The sequence below is a fragment of the Pelmatolapia mariae genome, linkage group LG3_W (assembly GCF_036321145.2).
Source record: "Pelmatolapia mariae isolate MD_Pm_ZW linkage group LG3_W, Pm_UMD_F_2, whole genome shotgun sequence".
Classification (NCBI taxonomy): Eukaryota; Metazoa; Chordata; class Actinopteri; order Cichliformes; family Cichlidae; genus Pelmatolapia; species Pelmatolapia mariae.
Window position 1 is genome coordinate 35,738,585 of NC_086229.1, and position 15,874 is coordinate 35,754,458.

Consider the following 15,874-nt stretch of genomic DNA (forward strand, 5'->3'; position numbering starts at 1 on the left):
AAACATCAAAAGACATGAATGCTTTAAAAGCGTCAATATCAGCTCTTCTCTGACAGCATGGTGGGAGTTTCTAAAAATAACGGAGTCTTCATTAATCCAATGCAAACGTACACCTATCTGGAACAACCCTGACATATTACAAAACAATAATATGATTAATTTTCCAGAATGGAGTTGTAAAGGAATTAAATACTTAGACCATATATTAGAAGGAACAGACTGTATTCCATTTGACAGACTAGTTATACAATATGGGATCAACAAGTAAAGATTTTAAGAATATCAACAAATTAAATCCATAGTAAAAAAGAAATTTAACCTCAACCTGGTTAAACTGGGACTCACTGTTTAAAGCACTGAGTGCTCATAGAGAGATGCTCCATGAGTCCCAGTACAGACTACAAACATGGTGGAAACTTAGCTTTGATATCCACACACTCTGCAAGTCTGTGAGTAAATGTGATGAAGATGTGCAGAGATCTGTGTACAAACAGGAGAAAGACTGTGTCAGTGGCAAGACATTTTTAAAACATTGAAGGAATACAGAAACAGTCAGAGTTTTGTTCAGAGAACTACATGCGCACGGGTGAGTGATTGGGTGATACTCACACCGAGGCTTTGCAGTCAGCTTTATTTATACATCGCAACATTCCCTGTTTTTTCAGGCTTTAACAGACAATCTGGGCATGTATAGGACACAGTGTGTGTGTGTGTGTGTGAGTGTAGTTTCTATCTCGAGGGAGACAGAAGCCAGTTGGTTCCTGTTTCCAAGGGTGTCTGCAAGATACTTTTACAGGAGTTAGCGATTACTGCAGGGCTCATGTGTATGTGTGTGTGACAAGAAGCAAAGACAAAACATAAAGATATGTGAACACTATGTGCTTTTCAGGCCTTTCTTAAGATAAGCATATGAGTAAATGAAACATTATAAGGTAAAACATCACAAAATCTCTTAACATTCCCTGCTGTTGTTCATATATATTTATGTACTTCAACTACTAGTCACTTGCAGAAGCATTTTCAACTAGAGTATCATTTTGTGAAAACGTACATGATCAGCTTTATTGGGTTTACACAGTTAGTGATTAAAAATCATCTTCTTCAACTTGTACCTCTTCTTGAGCTTGTTCATTTTGAGATAATGCAACATAAGCTTGCAATCTTACAGTAAACATTTTGCTTATCATACTCCGAATACAAGGCAGTACACATGTGGAAAATAAGCAAAGTAGCATAAGGAGCATTCCAACGAATGTTAGTCCTTTTGTAAGTAATGACTTCCATGACCCGCTAAGCAGCCATGTGAGCCAGTCCTCTGTGTTTTGCGTGTAATCTTGCTGCTGTACTCGTCTGAGCTGACGTAGCGTGTTCAGTGTGTCAGACATGTTGGTGGAATGCACATTATTAGGGATGTAGGTGCAGCAGGTTGTATTAAACAACACACATAGTCCGCCTTTTTCGGCCAGAATCATGTCCAAAGCCACACGGTGTTGCATTGTACTAAGGCGCAGGGCGTCGATTTCTTCATTCTGCGCGTTATTCACTTTACAGGATGCATTCAGGAACAGTCCAAAATGGTAAGTCAGAGTCTCAATTCTAAGGGCGTGCTTTCCAACTCCTACCCATGGGAAAAGGGCATGGGCGGCCTTTTGTCCTGTAGTCCAAAGCTTGAATTCCTCTGGGACGTCAGAGCCCCAAATTGGGTCGTGTGGTTGTATCGCTCGTCTTCGGCGTGTCCGTGCACGGGCTGTTCCTGCTGTTATCTTGAAGGTGTGATCGCTTAGCATCAGTGGCACACATTGTCCCTCATAATTTTCAGGCACGGCTAGGTATGTTTGAGGTTGTTCGTCATATCCTTGACACCACCAGCCGGTCCCCTGGACCCAGTAGAGTTTCTTTGTACAAGTTGGTACTGTCAGGGTGTATTGGCATGTGCCAGATAGGCTGTAGTGAGTTGCTACTTTGGTGATGTTGCCAAACACGACACATAAGGGAAAAGTGTACGTGGTCACCACAGCCAGCACAGTTATGTTTGGGGTGCTGAGTGACATGTGCACCCAGTATTTTTCCTCACAGGCGTATGTGTAACTGTTAGGCTCTGACGTGTTGGTGATATTTGTGCATAGGTCCATCATATAGGTTGGTTCTTCTTGTCCCACTGTTGTGGTGACGTTGATGCTCTGGATATTAGGGTCTCCCAGACATATCCACTTCTCCAATTTTCTCATTGTTTGGTTATCACACTGGCCGCGGGCTGCTTTCTCATATATGCACAGTCCTTCGTTTAGTGGTGCGGGTGTGCCGTACAGGGTCAAGTGTTTTGCAGTAAGAGGCATGTGCGAACAGATGTAACAGTTTTTGTCTCTTGTGGAGTTGTACACATAACGGTACCAGGCATTGTTCATCCATGGGTGGTTGTGATCTTGTGTCATGTCGTCTGGATGTATTGTGTCATGTGTCAATCTGGTCTCCAGGTGGTGCTGTCCTTCTTCTTCTGGAATCAGCAACAGCAGTCCCAACAGAATTGTGACACTGGCCACCAGAACGAGTAGGGTCTTCATGATGACCGAACACACCTGGTCCTGTGAGTGAGTAGACTAGGGGCGAGAAGAACAAGGGCGGGATTTACCCAAACGGCCCTTTCTCCACCTTCCCAGATCACTCACAAGTAGGGGTGCTGGCGTCTTAGTGTGGACTGTCGCTCACTTTTTTACAGTGGCTCTGGTGAATCCAGGAAGGTCGTTCAGCAATTTTGCAGGCTGTGGGTGTTGTCAGGAGTACTTGGTAGGGTCCTTCCCACCTCGGGGAACTCCAATTTTTCCTCTGGAGCACTTTTATCAGGATCCAATCTCCTGGTTTCAACCTGGAAGAGACTGGAAGAGAATCATCTGGCAGTTGATTGTTCAAAACTATTTCTTTGTTTTCTAACAGTTTTGTCATCCATTCTGCTAGTGTTGTTTCTCTTATGGATTTGTGTATCGGTTCGCTTGTAATAGGTAGGGGGAAGGGTCGCCCATGTACTATTTCAAAGGGTGTCAGTTTCTGTGAGCCTTGTGTTAGTCTCATCCACATTTTGACCAGACCTACACATTCAGGCCAGGGGCGACCAGTTTCCTCCATGCATTTCCTTAATCTTTGTTTTATAGTGCCATTTGTTCTTTCTACCAACCCTGCACTCTGTGGGTGGTATGAACAGTGATGTTTTATACTGAAGCCCAGTGCTTCAGAGACTTTTGATATTACCTCATTTACAAAATGTGTGCCATTGTCAGATCTTATTAGGCTTGGTATTCCATATGTTGGAATAAAATGATTACACAAACATTTTGCCACTGAGATTGCATCATTTTTCTTTACTGGGTAGATTTCTGGCCACTTTGAGAATACGTCTATGATTACTAGTGCATATTCTACTTGTTGGTGTTTGTGTAACTGGATAAAATCCATGTGTATTGTGTGAAAAGGATGTGGCGGTGCTGGGAAATGGCCTCTCTTTGGCCTTAAATTTCCCTGTGCATTATGTTTTTGGCATATCATGCATGTTCTTATATATGCTTTAGCTGAGTTTTCAAAATTTTTTGAGTAGAATTGTCTAGAAAGAATATCTACCATCCCTGCTGGTGACACATGTGTATTCCCATGTGTCACTAATGCTGCTGTTTTATGTAGGGATTTAGGTACAATAGGTTTCCCATTACACGTCATGATATCATCTTTTAGAATTGCACCATCTTTTAACCACGAGGATTTTTCATTTTGTGGAGCCGCCTTTTGTTCGTCTTTGAGGACTTCTTTTGGTATCAGGGAGCACGAGGTTAATGTAAGAACATTTGTTTTTTGTTGTGCAGCTTCCTTTGCTGCGTTGTCTGCAAAGTTATTTCCTTTAGTGATGTAAGAGTTATCTTTTTGATGTGCGGCACATTTGCACAGTGCTAGTTTCCTGGGTAATGTGATTACCTTTAGTAGCTTTTTAAGGAGACTGCCATGTTGCACAGGTGCTCCTGTAGAGGTTATCATGCCTCTGTTTTGCCATATTTTTGCGAAATGGTGAACTGCAGCAAAGACGTATTGACTGTCTGTGTGTATATTGACATCTTTATCTTTATACAATTCGCAAGCACGAATAACTGCTGTTAATTCTGCACTTTGTGCCGAATGTGTAGATGTGAGAGGCCTTGCCTCTATGACAGTGTCGACTGTGGTTACTGCATAACCCACACAGTTTTTCCCAGTTCTGTCTTTGCTTGCAGAGCCATCTACAAAAATATCTGCAAAGGTTGTTTGTGGTGAGCTGTATATATCTGCCCGTGGTTTCGTTTCCTCATCGAGTTTGTGTAAGCAGCTATGTGTGTCACCATCTGTTTCTGCAGGTAGCAGGGTGCTTGGGTTTAGCTGACCACATTTCTCTATATTGATGTGTGACTGTGACAACAATATTCCTACATACGACAGCTGTCTGGCATGTGTCAAATATGATAAGTTTGCTTGTAATAGAATTGAGGTCACTGCGTGTGGGACCTTAACTATTAACGGGTGGCCGAGAATGATATCTGCTGACTTCTTTACTGCTTCTGCTGCTGCTGCACAGGCTTGTACACAGGTTGGTAGGCCTGAGGCCACTGAGTCTAATTTACAAGAATAAAATGCAAGTGGACGTTGTTTATCTCCAAATGCTTGGGTTAGCACGGCTTTCATATATCCAGAGCTTCCATCTACATGTAAGTAGAAGGGTTTATCATAGTCTGGTAATGCTAGAACCATGCTCGTTTGTAAAGCCAGTTTTAAATTGGTGAAAGCAGCTTCTGCTTCAGCAGTCCAAGTCAGTTTATCTTTCAGGGCCATATTCTTGCCATAGATAAGGTCTTGCAGGGGTTGGACCCTAAGAGCGTACTCTGGAATCCAACTTCTGCAAAAATTGAAGAGGCCGAGGAAACTCATCATTTGTTGCTTTGTTAGTGGTTTTGGGGCAGTTTGTACTGCGGTTTTCCTGCTGTCAAGTAACCTTCGACCCTGTCCTGTTAGTTCATGACCTAGGTATATGACCTTAGGTTGCCATAGTTGCAGTTTATGTTGTGAGACTTTGTGTCCCTGTTCTGCGAGGTGTCTCAGCACCACTAGAGTGTTTGTCCTGCAATCTTCCTGCGTGTTTCCGGTTACCAGGATGTCATCTACGTAAAGTAGGAACTGTCCTGGAGCAGGCAGAGTGCAGGAGGACATTGACTGTTTCAGGGCCTCAGCGTATAGGGTGGGGCTGTTTTGGAAACCCTGTGGCAGCCGTGTATAAGTGTATCTTTGGCCATCAAATGTAAAACCGAACAGCCCACGTGACTCGGGGTGTAATGGTACTGAGAAAAAGGCGTTTGACAGGTCAATTACTGAGAACCACTGTTCTCGTGGTGACACTTGATTCAAAATTGTGTGTGGATTTGCCACTATTGGTGGTATTTGTTCAGTGATGTCGTTTATTGCTCTAAAATCATGTACCAGCCTATATTTTCCTGTATTTGCTTTTTTCACTGGAAATATCGGCGTGTTACATGTTGTTTTTGTTGTTTTAATCAGAATTCCTGCTTTCTCCATGTCTGCTATTACTGGGCGTATGCCGTCTCTAGCTTCTGCAGAGAGTGGGTATTGTGGTTTCATCGGTCTGTGTTTTGAGATGATTTTTACTTTTACTGGGTCGGCATTTTTTATTAGGCCTACATCTGTGGGTCCTTTTGACCACAATGATGATGGAAGCATTTTTATTTCTGCATTCTCGACGGGTGTTAAGATAAATCATTCTGCCTCCTCGATCACATAGCATGTGGCCGGGGAGGTATCCAGGTGGGTACTGGGCTGTGTGTTTAGCACCCATCCTAGAGTATATCTCATACAACCGGTTCTGCGGCCCTGGAGCCAGCCTTCGTGTGTTTCTTCAGTTTTTTCATAATGATCGTTTTGTACTCGTTTGAGAACGGTGCCTAAGTCCTTCCATTGGGTTTCTGGGCTTTTTGCTACAGAAACATGTGGAATAGGCATTCGATTTAGCTCTCTAACTTTAGGGGGTTGTATCACCGAACACACTGCGTTTCCACTTTTTGTGACGTAGAGATGTTGCAGTGTTAGCTTTTGAGGTCCTAAACGATGGACCTGTGTGTCATACTCCGAATCAGGGCCTGGTGTCTGTTTAAAACGTATGGTATTGTGCAGCTCATTAAATGGCATGGTGGATGATGAGCTAGGCAGATAGCGCTCAGCTGTGGTCACAAGCTGAGGTAGCGGTGGCAGATCTAAAGTCCAGTAGTAGTGTGGCTCACCGTCTGAATGACATGCTAGTTCATGGGTTTCAGAGAGCATAAGCTCTGCTCTCATGCCATTACTCTCAGGCACCACACCTATTCTTAGTTTCATTAAACCATCTCGCCCTAATAAATTTACAGGGCAGCTGGAATCAATGATGCATTGTAATTTGCAGCATCTGTTGCTATCTGAGTGCAGGAAATCTAATTTTTGGGTTAGGAGCTGTGTTGTAGTGTGCCCTGAGGCAGAGGTTACAACGCGAGCGTCTTTTGAAAAATGTGTTCGCGGCGGTTCTTCTTTTAACACAGTCATGCAGGCTCCTGTATCACATAACATGAGGTATGGTTTGCCATTTATGTGAATTGTTACTTCTGGTTTGTGCTCAGAGCCCAGCAGCAGTTGGTGTATGTTAAAGATTTCTGTACTGTCCCTGCTGTTGCTGCTCTGAGCTTTGGTGTGAGAATCTAGTAACATTTCTCTACTGTTATCCTCCTCTTCGCTGTCCTGCCTATCTCGTCTGTCTAAACGGTCATATCTATCTCTGTCCCTGCCTTCTCTGCGGCCACGGTCACGCCTATCTCTGCGATCCCTAGGCTTGCTCCTACAATCTCTAGCAAAATGACCTTCTTTGTCACAGTTATAGCACCGTCTGTCCCCTCCCTTATCGCCCGTGTTTTGTCTCCGACCTTTCCCTCTTTGCTGTGGATTTTTCCCTGCATAAGCAACGATGCCTCCCTCTGTTGTGACTACAAAAACTCCGGTTTGAGCTGCTTTATTTTTCTGCACTTTTACTGCGTGCTCTGCATGCTGCAGAGCATCAGCTAAGCTCCCGGTGTTTTGAGTGACCCAGTGTTTATCTACGTGGGCGCGGACTTTTGGGAGGAGGCCTTTTAGAAACACGTTTTTTAATTGTTGTTCGAAAGGGGTATTTGGGCTCTCATCACATTCTAGACCTGAGTTTTGTCTAAAAACTGGACGTAACCTGTCCAGGAAGTCAGAGGCGGACTCATTCTCTTTTTGTTTTGTTTCCCCTATTTTTCCATAATCTGGCCTTGGTGCTAGATCGGTTTTTATTCTGTCAAATACTGGGTTCAATGCTTGGACTAATTCATTGCCTCTTAAAGGTTCTCCATCCGGTCTGTTGCCCGTGAAGTCTCCTCGGACCCGGGCCAGCTTCAGGCCCAACAGGTCCTGGAGCACTTGCAGCATTTCTCTGCCGTTCAGCAGCCAATTGGAGCGTATTATGTCTACCGCGTCCCTCCACTGTTGGTGCCCCTCGTTTAAAGGGGGGACATCTTTTAACACATTTTTACGATCCTCAGCTGTCCATGGCTGATATGTATATGTAAACGTCAACTGGTCTCTGGGGATAACGCCGTCTTCACCCGCAGGACCAGTTGCTCGGCCATAATTGGGATTCGGTACCTGGATTAAAGGAAATTGACCCAGTGTGGGTGGGAACAGCGGTGGCGGAAACCCTGAAGTAGGTGGGTTTATATGTGTGGTTGAATTAAGCTGTTGCCTAGCTGCAGCATAGGGGTCTTGTGGTTTCACAAAGGGATTTTTTGAGATTGGAGGACAAGGTTGTGGCTGCTGCTCACTATCTGGTGGGGCTGAGGCAGGAGGAGGCGGCTGATAAGGAGGGGGGTTTACTGTTTCAGTGGGTGGCTTTTTGCTCTGTTTGTTTTGCTTCTCTTTTCTCTTATCCTCACGCCTTTTACTTTCCTCCTGCCACGGTACAAAAAAACTTACATATTCAGACATTCGTAAATCCTTTTTCTTACCACTAGTTTTTTCTATCTCTTCCTGCAGGCATTTGTGTAGTTGTTGTACTGGGGCGGGGTTGCCATTCCCGTCCCAGGCGGTGTAATTAGTCTTTTTTGGGTTTCTCCATCTATTTGCACTTATTTGACCTGCACCTTGGTGCTTTTTTTCCATCCACTGCTCGTCGGGTGTTAATTCGGGTTTTCTGGATTTGTTGCCCATTTCTAATTTTGTTTAATCGATGCAATACTTATATTTTATATTTTATTTATTAGTACTATTTTATTGATTTATTAATACTGCCAGCACACACTGTGAGACGTTCTGGTACTAGAGTCAGAGGAGGTTATTAAGTCAGCCTTCTACCCTGAACTAAATTCAGGGCGGACTTAATTTTATGCGTTGAAGCGCAACCTTTTCTCCTTCTCACCATCCAGTACTCACAGGAAAACAATAGGAGTAGTGCAGGAGCCTAGAGCTCCTATTCAATGAAGCACTTACTCCTCAATAAACAATCAGCGCGCTTAGAAAAAACCTATTTTTATTTGACACTCTCGTTTCCTTTCACTCCCAGAGTGAAATAAACCACTAGCTACCAACCTTTACTTTTGTTGCGGAATGGGCCCACACAGGGCGAATTATTCCGTCTTACACAGGCGAGCGTTTACGTGCGGGTCCACACAGGGCCCGGTCCACACAGGACGTTTTTATTCAGACCTTTTGTCCACACAGGACGCGTCTATTCTGAGCAGTGTCAAACTAAAAACGATTGTTCAACGCAAAGTGTTTCTGGCTGCTTTATATTCACCTTCAGTGTTGCGCTGTGTTCTTTTTCCCGGCGTCACCGAGACCTGCCGTCGTGGACCTGTATAAGACACTGGCCAGTAGGCGAATTTACGACTCTGGGCTTTTCCTCGCTTCGATGGAAACGGTGGTTGCAGTGCAGGTAGTCACGACGTCAGGATCCGGTGGCTCCGTCTGTGAATCGTTAGATGATATAATAATATCAATAAACCATCCGGCTCGAAGGACCAATTAAATGTCAGTGGCAAGACATTTTTAAAACATTGAAGGAATACAGAAACAGTCAGAGTTTTGTTCAGAGAACTACGTGCGCACGGGTGAGTGATCGGACATACTCACACCGAGGCTTTGCAGTCAGCTTTATTTATACATCGCAACATCCCCTGTTTTTTCAGGCTTTAACAGACAATCTGGGCATGTATAGGACACAGTGTGTGTGTGTGTGTGTGAGTGTAGTTTCTATCTCGAGGGAGACAGAAGCCAGTTGGTTCCTGTTTCCAAGGGTGTCTGCAAGATACTTTTACAGGAGTTAGCGATTACTGCAGGGCTCATGTGTATGTGTGTGTGACAAGAAGCAAAGACAAAACATAAAGATATGTGAACACAATGTGCTTTTCAGGCCTTTCTTAACATAAGCATATGAGTAAATGAAACATTATAAGGTAAAACATCACAAAATCTCTTAACAGACTGTAAAGACTCTGTGCTTCTAACAGCCTCTGTTAACATATGTGAGACTGTTTGTTGTTGTTGCCATGGAGCTTTTCACTGTTTGGGTCAGCAGGTCATGTGATCAGTGTAGTGGCGGCACTCCGTCCCTATTTCACTCTTCTGTCCCACCTTTAGGAGTCAGTCCGGCAACATGCATTTGAAACGTGAGCAAGTCCAGGCTCTTTTCTTGCAAAAAAGATGTTTATTGAAACTTTGAATTTACATGGCAAGACTCGGTCAAAAAAACTGTGTTGCTTCCAGCTTATCTGACTCCCCAACTACGTAACTACAGTGCGCCGGAAGCCCCAAAATATTAAAAAGCGCATTAGAATGCCGCACTTCTATATTCTTATACCTTTAACAAAGAGTACTTTGAAATTAACTAGAAATTATATTCTTAACATCAAACATGTATATTTCTCCTCTAATTATTTTACCAGTACCAATAAAATTAACCTTTAACTGGCTCTTACATCATCCAGCCCCTAATTGGTTAGGTGGGAGAACTAAACAATTACTAACCTACACATTAATCATTAAGAGCCAACCTAATTGTAATGTCCATGAACAAACATTCTTTCTCTTCATCGCTCAGATGAAGCCTCCTCCAGAAGACACAACTTGTTAACGGGTCTTTCCAGGATGTTGCTTTTAGTTTTTACTTTCAATGTTCGGACTGTTCCACTTGAGTCTGGCAACGTCTCAACCACTCTCCCCATGAGCCAGGAGTTGCGTGGAGAAGAACTGTCCACCAGCAGCACAAGATCTCCGACCATGAAGTTTCTTCTCGGTTTCAGCCACTTCTGGCACTCTTGCAGGAGTGGAAGATATTCACGAGTCCATCTGGTCCAAAACAAATCTGCCAGATATTGAACCTGTCTCCATCTTCTTCTGGTGTATGCATCATTTTTGTTGAAGACACCTGGAGGCATGAGGGGCTGTGACTTAAGCAACAACAGATGGCTCGGAGTTAAAGCTTCAATGTCATTTATGTCATCTGAGACGATTGTGAGAGGTCTGCCATTAATGATGCTTTCAATCTCACACATTATCGTATGAAGACAATCTTCATTTGGCACTTGTTCCTTCAAGAGAGCGCTGAAAATTCGACGCACTGTTCGATTTTGTCTCTCCCAAACACCACCTTGATGTGAAGCAGCCAGGCTGTTAAAAATCCACTTTATACCTTTTGGTTGTAGGACTCTTTCTATTCTGTCGTTATCCAGTCTTTGCATGGCTTCCCTCAACTCCCTTTCCGCTGCCACAAAGTTTGTGCCATTATCTGACCTCATGATGGTAACTTGACCTCTTCTGCAGATCAACGTCGAATCGCATTGATACAGGAGTCTGTGTCAAGACTGTCTGCAACTTCAATATGTACAGCTCTGAGAGTGAGGCAGGTAAACATGACACCATATCTTTTGACAGTACCCCGGCCCCGCTTGACATCAAATGGGCCAAAGTAGTCAACACCAGTGTTCGTGAACGGAGGTTTGTCTGGTAGAAGACGGTCTTCAGGTAAGTCTGCCATCCTCTGTTCACCAACCCTTCCAGAAATCCTACGGCAAATTTGACATTTGTTGATTATCTTTCTAATTGCCGAATTGGCTTGTGGAATCCAAGTAAGTAAGTAAGTAAAATTTTATTTATATAGCACATTTCTAGATAAAAGATCACAAAGTGCTTCACAAGGTATAAAACAGAAGCAGTCCAAAGTTAACAAAATGCAATTCTAAAAAGATGTGTTTTTAGCTGTTTTTTAAAAGTAATCAATGAGTCTGCAGATCTTAAGTTCTGAGGAAGACAGTTCCACAGTCTGGCGGCCACAGTGGCAAAAGCTCTATCGCCCTTGGTTTTCAGCCTAGTATGTTGAATAACAAGTAGGCCCTGATCACAAGACCTCAGCGACCTACTAGGGACATAGGGCTGTAACAGTTCAATTATATAAGCTGGTGCTTGTCCTTGAAGAGCTTTAAATGTCAGAACCAGTATCTTAAAATGGACTCTAAATTCAACGGGGAGCCAGTGCAGCTGTATAAGCAATGGTGTTACATGAGAGTACTTAGATGTTTTTGTCAGAAGCCTTGCTGCAGCATTTTGGCCAATCTGCAGACGCTCCAGGGAGTTTTTGTTTAGACATGTAAACAGTGAATTACAGTAGTCCAATCGTGATGAAATGAATGCATGAATAACAATCTCCAGTTCAGTATGAGATACTATGGGGCTCAGTTTAGAAATGTTTCTTAAATGATAGATGCAGGACCGAACCAGAGATTTGACGTGAACGTCCAGGGTAAGAGCAGAATCAAAGGTTACTCCTAGGTTCCTGATAGAAGAATTCACAAATGTTGAGAGAGGACCAAGAGCATTCATTATGTTAGGTACATGTCTGTCTGGAGCACATACAAGGACTTCAGTCTTTTCTTCATTAAGTTGGAGGAAGTTGTCAGCCATCCAACCTTTGATGGTTTCTAAGCACACATTTAGAATCTGCAGCTTAGAAACATCTTCTGGTTTAAAAGACATATATAGCTGGATGTCGTCTGCGTAGCAGTGGTAGCGAATGTCCTCAAAGGGGCTCAAAACATGCTGGAGAGGAAGTAGATATATTAAAAACAATAAAGGCCCCAGAACGGAACCTTGTGGCACACCATAGGACAGGGACGTAGAAGATGACCTGAACTTAGAGACCGCCACAGAAAAGTTTTCATCTAGAAGATAGTTCGGCCCGTGAATCCATGAACCTCCTTCCAGCAGATCTTTTGGCTTTAAGCCTCTGCTTGCTTGATCTGCAGGATTTTCTGCCGATGTCACATACTTCCATTGCGATGGCTTGGTTGCTTCTCGAATCAGTGAAACTCTATTTGCCACGAAAGTTTTGAAGCGAGATGTTTCGCTATCAATGTATCTAAGCACAGTTGTGCTGTCCGTCCAGAAGACTGATTGTTGCAGAGGAACTTGAAGTTCTTCTCGCAGTAATCTGTCCATCCTCACTGAAATCACTGCTGCAGTCAGCTCAAGCCTAGGAATTGTGACTTGCTTGATCGGAGAAACTCTTGATTTCCCAACGAGAAAAGCGCAATGTCTCTTACCATGTCTATTTTCCATCAACAGGTAAGAGACAGTTCCATATGCGTAATCTGAAGCATCGGGAAAATGGTGCAACTGTGCAACAACGGTGCATCCGAAACCTGTAGGCTTTAGGCATCTACTCACATGGAAGCTGGAGAGGAGTACAACGTCTTCTTTCCATTTTTTCCAAACTTTTGCATGCTTTTCATTGATCTCCTTGTCCCAACAATGCTGCTCTTTACAGAGATCTTTCAACAAAAGTTTTGCAGGAAAGATGACTGGTGCTAGAAAGCCAAGAGGGTCATAAATTGAATTAATGACTGACAAAATGCCTCTTCTGGTCATTGGCTTGTCTTGCAACCTTATAGTGTAAGTGAAGGTATCTGTTTCTGTGTTCCACTGTACACCTAGAGTTCTCTCAACTGGCAAACTGTCATGCCTAAGATCCAGATCTTTCACCTCGTTGGCTCTGTGTTCTTCAGGAATTGACATCAACACTTTTCTACTGTTACTTGTCCATTTTGTTAATGTAAACCCTCCACTGGTACACAGAGCACGAAGTTCACTGCAGCCTTTTCTGTAGCTACACTTTTCAGACAGTCATCTACGTAGAAGTTGCACAGGACTGTCTGAACAGCTTCTGGAGATGCTTCTTCCTTGTGATCTTCTGCCGTTCTTCTTAGCGCATATGAGGTGACTCTTGATGAGGAAGTAGCTCCGAATAGGTGCACCATCATCCTATATTCCTTCATGGGCTCATCCAGCTTGCCATCTGGCCACCAAAGAAAACGAAGAAGATCAGCATCTCTTTCTGGTACATTGACTTGGTAAAACATTGATTCAATGTCTGCCATCAGCGCTACTGGCTCTTCACGGAATCTTAAAAGAACACCCACCAGCGTGTTAGTCAGATCCGGTCCCTGCAGTAACTCCTTGTTTAGAGACATATCCTGGTATGAAGCCGTACAGTCGAACATGATTCGCAACTTTCTCTTCTTCGGGTGATACACCCCATGGTGTGGTATATAGAACACTCTGTTGTCGTCACGGCTCAACTGATGGTCTGGCACTGGAACTGCATACCCCTTGGTGATGATGTTTTCCATGAAGCACTTATAATCTTCAAAAAACTGAGGATTCTTCTTAAACTTCCTGAACAAACATGCTATTCGCTGCTCCGCAACACAATGGTTGTTTGGCATTTGCAGATTCTCATTCTTAAGTGGCAATCCAATGTTATAGTGTCCATTTTCGAAGGTCGTTGTCTTTTCTACTGCTCGTAGAAACTGTTTGTCTTCTTGTGACATTTCCTCTTTGTCGTCATAATTACGTTCTGAAAAATCAATGTTATACTGTTGGACCAGTAGCTTCTCAACTTCCACTAAGGAGATTCGGCTTACTGAGAAATGTGGTTCTTTGTTTTCTGTGTCATTTAGTTCTTTTCTTATGGGTCCATTCACAACCCAACCAATGGTGGTCTTCACTGCATAAGGACCTCCATTTTGTCCATTAATGACACGCCATGGCTCCATTGCTTTTGCACAGTTGGCTCCTATAAGCAGGTCTACATTAGCCTCTATCTCTGGTAGCTTCATTTCACGTAGATAAGGCCACTTCTGAATGTCTGACTGCTTGGGTATGTTTCCACTACTCACAGGTATACTAGTGTGAGTGAACACCTTGGGTAAGTCAACGAACTTGGAATCTTCCAACCCACACACTTCCAGGTCTGATATAACAAAACTGTTCATGAGTTTCTGTTCTCCTGGCTTTTATTGACTCATGGTACTTAAAAGTATCCGTGTAGGCTGTCCTTTAACATTCAGTTTCCTTTGTAGATCTTCAGTGCAGAATGTTGCCGTGCTTCCAGGGTCCAAAAAGGCATATGTCTCTATATATTTATCACTCATTTCAGATTTGATCTTGACTGGTACTATAGAGAGCACACATTCCTCTTCTCCGGCCCCTGTAAGCCCACAAGTCTCTTGACTGACAGGAACTTGATTGAATTTTCAGTTTTAACGTTTGTTTCTTGTCTTTTGTTCTCGGCGGAAATGTTGGTGGCAAAACTGCTTCCTCGAAACTCCTTCTGTGCTGTATATCTTTCCTTTTGGTCAGTCTTTCCACTTGTCACTGCACGGTTGTCTGGGATATTACCAAAGAGTGGATCCATAGCTATTTTAGCCTGGCGGTCTATAAAGTTCACCAAATCTGCAAATCTTGCTCTTTTGCCCCTCTTTTCTTGGAGTTCAAATGCTTCTACATGCCACCGTTCTCTGGTTTTGTAGGGCAGCTTGGATATCACTGTTGGGTCTAAACTCAGACCCCGCTAATTCTAGAGACTTATTCCCGTGAAAGAAAAACAAGGCAACAGCAATCGATCGTTTTCACTTGCAAGGGAGGTATCGTCTTGTGTCTCACACGAAAATGACCCCGACGATGACCTCCTCCTGCTGCCTTTTATTGAGAGACAGTTCACACAAGAAGTAACGCCCACATAGTTCTAAGACAAAGCTTTGTATGCCATGTGTGAATTTCTATATGTAAGTAGGAATGTGTGTGTGTGTGTGTGTGTGTGTGTGTGTGTGTGTGTGTGTGTGTGTGTGTGTGTGTGTGTGTGTGTGTGTGTGACCTCCTGCTGACCAAAGGGTCGTAACCGCAGGAAGCTTACATCAAAAGACCTGTGATAAAACACTTCAACCTCGCACCCAGAACCTCGAGAATCTGGAGATGGGAGGAAAGAAAGAATTCCTTTCACAGAGTTAAAACAATGAACAAATGGTAAACATAAAAATGACAAATGTTTAACTATTCACTCTAACAATCACTGTGCGCAGATTGGTTGGATTATCCATCTCTTCCAAAAATTCAACATCCTCCATGGTGTTGCGACATCCAGTCAGGAACATAGCATAAGCATTTAATGCTTTTTCTTTTTTTCTTTAGGTCACGAGCAGTTGTGTAAGCATTTCACTGCATATCGTACTGTGTATGACTGTGTATGTGACAAATAAAATTTGAATTTGAATTTGAATTTGAATCATTTTTCACTTGCGCCCATTTGAGTGCTTTCTCAATGAATGCGCTTGCGATCCTTAGCTCATCTCCATAGTGCTTATGTAGCAACCGTCTGGCCTCGCGGTAACCTTTGCTAGGAGTCATGTGAACACAACTGCAAATTGGCTCCTGTGGTTCGCCAGCAGTGAACTGTTCCAAAAAATACAGCTTATCCTGATCGTTA